The following is a 7,739-nucleotide window of genomic DNA, read 5'->3' on the forward strand; positions in this document are numbered from 1 at the left end:
CTTCCATATATGCCTCTAGTGCAGCCTGGAAGAAAAAAAAAAAAAAAAGAAAGAAAGGAAGGAAGGAAGAAAGCAAGCAGGATGGGTTTAATTTCTTGTAGGAAGGAAAGGTTGTTTCTCTTTGACAGTGTGTGTGCATGTTTGTGTGAGCTCAGGAGCAAGTGAGTGATGAGTACATGGAGAAGTATAAGACAGGCAATAAAGTTTATTAATGATTATGTTCCAGTGCCAGATACTACTCAGAGCTTTCTATTATCTGATTTAATCTCTAAACCTCCCTTTGAAGTAGATGTTTCTTTTCATTCCCATTTTATATGTGAGGAAACAGCTTCAGAGAGAGGGTCCAAAGCCCGCATCTCTTGTGGACTTCGGTTATGGGACAAGGTTCAAAACAAGGTCGCGTGTCTCCCAAATCCACGCTGCTCATTTCATTGCTTCATGCTGCCTCTTTAAATATCCACATTATATTTTCAGGAGTCAAATATAGGGAAGCTACACCAAAGGAGTTTATAAAACTAAAGGGCATATTTGAAAGTTGCTAAGAGACTAGATCTTAAAAGTTAACATCACAAGAAAAAAATTTTTTTGAACCATGTGTGGTGATAGATGCTAACTAGACTTATTGTGGTGATCATTTCACAGGAGATATAAATATCAAATCATTATGTTGTAAACCTTATTAAAAAGAAACTACAGGCCCGGAATGGAGTCACTGTGTTAAGACCCTACGTCAGCAAAACAAACTTAATACCTAAACTAATTGCAGTTACAGCCTCTCACAGGAAAGTGACCTCTAACCAGTCGATCTGGAATTACCTTGTCAGCAGTAATGAGTATTTCACCCAATAGGCTCCTTCTGTTCCCCTTAGGAGGGTGACCTTGCCTAAAACAAAGCATTCTTTGCTAATAATGTTCTTTTTCCTGTTTCCTCTCTCCCTTTAAAAAAACCTTTCCTTTTCTGCAGCTCAGCAGAATTCCTTTCTGTTTACTAGATGGTATGCCACCAATTAGGTCTTCAAATTTACTCAGCTGAATTTTTGTTGTTTAACAAAACTAATGCAATGTTATATGTCATTTAAATCTCAATTAAGAAAAAAGAAAAAAAGCAAAACCTAAAGGGTATGACTCAGCCCTTCAGTTTTCTAAGCCAAGCCACAGACAAATGGGCAGGGATGATAAAACAAAGCTGTTCTCAGATGTAGTGGCCACTTCAACAGTGATCTCTTGCTATTTAAAACATTTTGCTTTTCCTCTGTTCATCCTGATTCAAATGTGAAATGCAGCAGTTCTCCCTAATTTCCACAAAAAAACCCAGTTGCCCAAAGTGTAATGTGTATAGCAGACTTTATTAAAGTTTTATGGGGATGGGGGCATTTACATTAGAGTGATGCAAATAGTTTAAAATTGTTTCTGTATTTCATCAATTCTAAGACATGCTACTTTTCACGTTTTAATGTATCTGAAATAAGAATGCACCTTACAATTGATGGCATGTTATAGTTTAGTTGGCAGTGTTTTTTCTTTCTTAGTGGTACAGGAAATAATGGTGCATTTTATAATCAATGATGTCTTAGATGCAATGATAGAGGGAATTCTATTTCTTCATTCTTAAAAAGTCTTCTGGTGGAGTTCCCTGGTGGTTCAGGGGGTTAAGGATCTGGCATTGTCACTGTTGCGGCTCAGGTTCCTTCCTTGGCCTGGAACTTCCACTTGTTATGGGTGCAGCCAAAAAAAAAAATAAATAAATAAAAAAAAAAATAACTCCTCTGGTGATTTTTTTCTGTTTGAGCTCTACCATCTTGCTGTTGTGCCTGATCCAGTCTGGTGCCCTATGTCACGTTACTTCAGCCCACTTCCAGTCCACAGTAACCGCAGTGGACAGCCCCATGCTAGCAAATACTAACAATACTGTGTTGAGTGTGCTGTGTGTCTTTTCACTTTCTGCCACATGTAAATCTACTTGGGCAAGCTCTGATCAGATGTGTGAAGGTTAATAACCCCAAGGGGAACCTTCAACTAAAGGGTGTCAGGAGCTGGTGGGTAAATGGCCCTGCTTCCCTTCCCCCTGGGGGATAATTTTGGGAGGCCTTCTCTAGGCTTCTCAGGAAGTTCTGGACAGATCAGGCCCATGGTAAGAACCTTGATAACACACTTTATACTAGGTTTTGCACCTTCTCCTTCTCACCCATGCTCCCTGGAATCAGCTCACAAATAATTACTTGCACAGAAGTCCTCATTTTAAGCTCCGTTTTTGGTGGTGGGGCAGGGAACTCAAGCTAGAACTTTGTATTCTCTGTCTCAGAGCCCTCTTCCTTATTCCCTTTTTTTTTTTTTTTTTCTTTTGCTTTTTAGGGCCACACCTGCAGCATGTGGAGGTTCCCAGGCTAGGGGTCTAATCAGAGCTACAGCTGCTGGCCTACGCCACAGCCACAGCAATGCCAGATCCGAGCCATGTCTGCGACCTACACCACACCTCATGGCAACGACAGATCCTTAACCTGCTGAGCTAGCACAGGGATCGAACTTGCAACCTCATGGTTACTAGTCAGATTTGTTTCTGCTGTGCCACCACGGGAACTCCTCTTTCTTATTCCTTATGTCAAGATTCAGCTCAGGCCATACCTTTGTATGTTCAAGATTCCAATGGCAGCTTTGAAGGATTTCTGTAAATGTACACCAGATTCTGTCTGAGGCAAGGGGTTAATGAGTTTTTGGGTTTTTTTTCAGTTTTTTCGCTCACATTTTTTTTTTTTTTTGTCTTTTTTTTTAGCTATTTCTTGGGCCCCTCCCGCGGCATATGGACGTTCCCAGGCTAGGGGTCGAATCGGAGCTGTAGCCACAGGCCTACACCAGAGCCACAGCAACGCAGGATCCAAGCCGCGTCTGCAACCTACACCACAGCTCACGGCAACGCCGGATGGTTAACCCACTGAGCAAGGGCAGGGACCGAACCCGAAACCTCATGGTTCCTAGTTGGATTCGTTAACCACTGCGTCACGACGGGAACTCCTCGCTCACATTTTTATAATAAAGAAAGGAAAATTAAGGACCTATGCCAAAATGTCAAAAATGGTTGTCTGAGAATGAAAGGATGGGTGCTTTGAATTTTCTTTTTGTCACTTTGTATTTTCTAAAATTTCTGCAACAAATATATCTTTAATAGGGAAAAAACAAAATGAATGCAAAAATTCAGTCAAACTGATTTTTAAAGTACCTTTATTGAGATATAATTTACATACCATAAATTCACCACCTTTAAGTATACAATTGAAGGATTTTTAATTAATTAATTAATTTTTGTCTTTTTTTTTTTGTCTTTTTAGGGCTGCACCTGTGGCATATGGAGGTTCCCAGCTAATGAAAGCTGTAGCCGCCGGCCTACACCAGAGCCTCAGCAATGCAGAATCTGAGCCTCGGCTGCAACTTACATCACAGCTCATGGCAATACCAGATCCTTAACCCACTGAGCGAGGCCAGGGATTGAACCCTCGTCCTCATGGATGCTAGTTCGGTTAGTTAACCACTGAGCCACGACGGGAACTCCATTTTTCTTTTTCTTTTTTTGAAAGGATTTTTAGAAAGTTTACCAAGTTGTACAATCACTACCACACCCAGTTTTTGAGTATTTTCTTCTCTCCAATAAGATTTTTCATATTTGCTTATAGTAAAACCCCATTCGCACACCCAACCTTAGGAAAACATGAATCTACTTTTCTACTGCTGTAGATTTGTCTTTTCTGGACAATTCATATAAACAGAATATCATATAATATGTAATCCTTTGTATTTGGTTTCTTTCATTTAGCATGTTTTTAAAGTTCATTCATGTTGTAGTATGTATCTGTATTTTACTTTTTTTACTAGTATTGATACTCCGTTACAGCTATACCACATTTTGTTCATCATTGATGGACATTTGGGCTCTTTCTCTTTTTTGGCTATTATGAATGATGCTATGAGCATTAATGTATGAATCTTTGCAATAACATAGGTTTTACTTCTCTTGAGTAGATATGCAGGAATACAATTGCTGGATCACATGAAAAAATTATATTCAACTTTTTAATTTTTATTATTTTTATTTTTTTGTCCTTTGTTCTTTTAGGGCCACACTTTAGGCATATGGAGGTTCCCAGGCTAGGGGTCGAACTGGAGCTACAGCCGCTGGCCTTCGGCACAGCCACAGCAACACGGGATCCGAGCCGAATCTGCGACCCACACCACAGCTCACGGCAACGCTGGATCCCTAACACACTGGGCAAGGCCAGGGATCAAACCCACAACCTCATGGTTCCCAGTCGGATTCGTTTCCGCTGTGCCACGATGGGAACTCCCATATTCAACCTTTTAAGAGACTGCAAATTTTTTTCCAGAGTGAGAGTATTACTCTATATTCCTGCCAGAAATGTATGAGAATTCCTCTTTTTCCACATCCTTGTCAACACTTGTTATTGTCTTTTTTTAAAACAAGTTGATCTAGGAGTTCCCGTTGTGGCGCAGTGGTTAACAAATCTGACCAGGAACCATGAGGTTGTGGGTTCGGCCCCTGGCCCTGCTCAGTGGGTTAAGGATCCGGTATTGCCGTGAGCTGTGGTGTAGGTTGAAGACTCGGCTCGGATCCCGAGTTGCTGTGGCTCTGGCGTAGGCGGGTGGGCAGCAGTTCCGATTAGACCCCTAGCCTGGGAACCTCCATATGCTGAGGGACTGGCCCTAGAAAAGGCAAAAAGACAATAAATAAATAAATAAGACAAGTTGATCTAAAGTATTGTATGAGTTTCAATTGTACAGCATAGTGAGTCAGTATTTTTATAGATTATCTCCATTAAAGTTAGTATAAGATAGTGGCTGTAATTCCCTGTGCTATACAATATATCCTTGTTGCTTATATATTTTATACATAGTACTTTGTACCTCTTAATCCCATACCCCTAATTTGCCCCTCCTTTGACTGTGGTTTCCATCATAGCTACCCTGGTGGATATGAAGTGGTATCTTATTGTAGTCTTAATTTGCATTTCCCTAATAACTGATGATGTTAAGCATCATTTCATGTGCTTATTAGCCATTTGTACTTTCTTGGAGATTTCAAATCTTAATGCTCATTTAAAAATTGGATTGTCTAGAGTTCCTTTCTGGCTCAGCAGTTAACGAACCTGACTAGGATCCATTAGGATGTGGGTTTGATCCCTAGCCTCGCTCAGTGGGTTAGGGATCCGGCATTGCTGTGAGCTGTGGTGTAGTTCACAGAGGTGGCTCAGATCCCACGTGGCTGTGGCTGTGGTGTAGGCTGGCGGCTACAGCTCTGATTAGACCCCTAGCCTGGGAACTGTGGCCCTAAAAAGCAAAAAAAAAAAAAAAAAAAAAAAAATTGGATTGTGTTCTTATTGAGTTGTAAGAGTTCTCTCTATTTCTGGATACTAATTTTTTGCCATATATGTGCTTTACAAGTATTTTCTCTGTGTCTTATTTTCTTAATGATATCTTTTGAGTAAAAGGGTTTATTTTTTTTTAATTTTAACATTTGAAATACTTAGGGAGTTCCCACTGTGGCTCACTGGAAATGACCCAACTAGTATCCATAAGGATGTGGGTACGGTCCTTGGCCTCGATCAGGGGGTTAAGGATCCGGTGTTGCCATGAGCTGTGGTGTTGGTTGAAGATATGGCTCGGATCTGGTGTTGCTGTGGCTGTGGTGTAGGCTGGCAGCTGCAGTTCCAATTTGACCCCTAGCCTGAGAATTTCCATATGCCTTGAGTGCAGCCCCCTACCAAAAAAAGCTGAAATAGTTAAAGATTAAGAAGTTACAAAGATAGTACAGAGTTTCCTTGTACCCTTCATCCAATTTTAACTTCCAATTTTTGAATTTTGATCAAGTCCAATTTATTACATTTTTTTCTTTTATGGATAATGTTTCTTGGAGTTTGTCTAAAAAATGTTTTGCCTCACCCAAGGTCTTGACATTTTCTCCTTTTTTTTTTTTATTCTAATGTTTTTACAACTTCAGCTCTTACGTTAATGTCTCTGATCGATTTTGAATTAATTTTTGTATATAGTTTGAGGTAAGGGTCTCGTTCATCTATTTTGTTAGTTTTTTTTTGTGCGTGTGTGTGGATATTCAATTGTGCCAGCATCATTTGTTGAAAACTCTCCTTTTCTACTAAATTGCCTTTGTCCAACATTAATTGGGAATTCCCATCATGGCGCAGTGGAAACAAATCGACTAGGAACCATGAGGTTTCGGGTTCAATCCCTGGTCTTGCTCAGTGGGTTTAGGATCTGGCGTTGCTGTGAGCTGTGGTGTGGGTTGCAGATGAGGCTCGGATCCCACACGGCTGTGGCTGTGGCTGTGGCTGGCAGCTGCAGCTCCGATTCGACCCCTAGCCTGGGAACCTCCATATGCTGTGGGTGAGGCCCTAAAAAGACCAAAAAAAAAAAAAAAAAAAGAAAAAGAAAGAAAAGACAACCCCCCCCACATTTATTGGTCATAAATATAAGGATTTATTTGTGGACTCTCAAATCTGTTCCACTGAGTTATATGTTTATCCTCATGTCAATACAAAGTTGTTCTGATTACTGCAGCTTATATAAAGTTTTAAGATTAGGAAATGAAAGTTATCTAGCTTTGTTCTTTTTCAAAAATTATTGGCTATTCTGTGTTGGATTTTCATATACATTTTAGGTATTTCTTGTCAATGTCTGCAAAAAAGCCTGGTGGAATTTCGTTGGCTATTGAGTTGAACCTATAGATTCATTTGGAGAGAACTGCCATCTTAACAATACTGAGCCTTCCAATCAGTGAATGTGAAGGGTCTCTAAATTCATTTAGATCGTATTTAATTTTCCTCCCCAATGTTTTGAACTTTTCAGTGTTCGAAACTTGCACTTCTTTTGCTAAATTTATTCCTATTTTATTCATTTTAATTCTATTGTGAATGAAATTTTCTTATGTTTGTCTTAGATTGTTCATTCTCGTATATAGAAATACAATTTATTTTTGTTAATGTTGTATTTTGCAATCTCAGTGAACTCACTTATTAATTTTAATAAGGGTTTGTGGGCACATGTGTGTATATTCCTTAGGATCTTCTACATTTAGAATCATGTTGTCTGCAAATATGACAGTTTTACTTTTTCCTTTCTAATCTGAATGCCTTTATTTATCCTGTGATTTTTACTAGCTAGAACCACCAGATGATGTTGAACAGGAGTTGTAAGAGCTAAAATTCTTGCATTGTTATTATTATTTTTTATCATTAAGTATGATGTTAGCATAAGTTTTTCATAGATGCCCTTCATCACATTGAAGAAATTCTCTTTCAAGTTTGCTAAGAATTTTTATTATGAACTGGATTTTGTTGAATGCTTTTTTCTGTATTTATTGAGATGACTATGGGTTTTTATCCTTTATTCTATTAATATGGTGTATTACATTAATAGATTTTAGAATATTAAACCATCTTTGTATTCCTGGATTGAATGGGACTTGATCAGAGCATATAACCCTTTAATACATTGCTGGATTCAAGATCAATCTGACTTTTAAAGATATCCTGGCTTTGGAAGAAATGCAAAAAGGAGCCAAGTGAAATGGTATCTTTGTAAAATCTTTATAGTTTTAATTATTCTCCTAAAAACTAGAAAATTTAAATGTCCTAATTCATTATTAGGATCAATAACCCAAAAGTTTCAAAACACTTCTACTGAATATAATCTCTGTTCCAATTAACACTGTAGAATGT

Source organism: Sus scrofa, chromosome 9, assembly GCF_000003025.6.
Source record: "Sus scrofa isolate TJ Tabasco breed Duroc chromosome 9, Sscrofa11.1, whole genome shotgun sequence".
Classification (NCBI taxonomy): Eukaryota; Metazoa; Chordata; class Mammalia; order Artiodactyla; family Suidae; genus Sus; species Sus scrofa.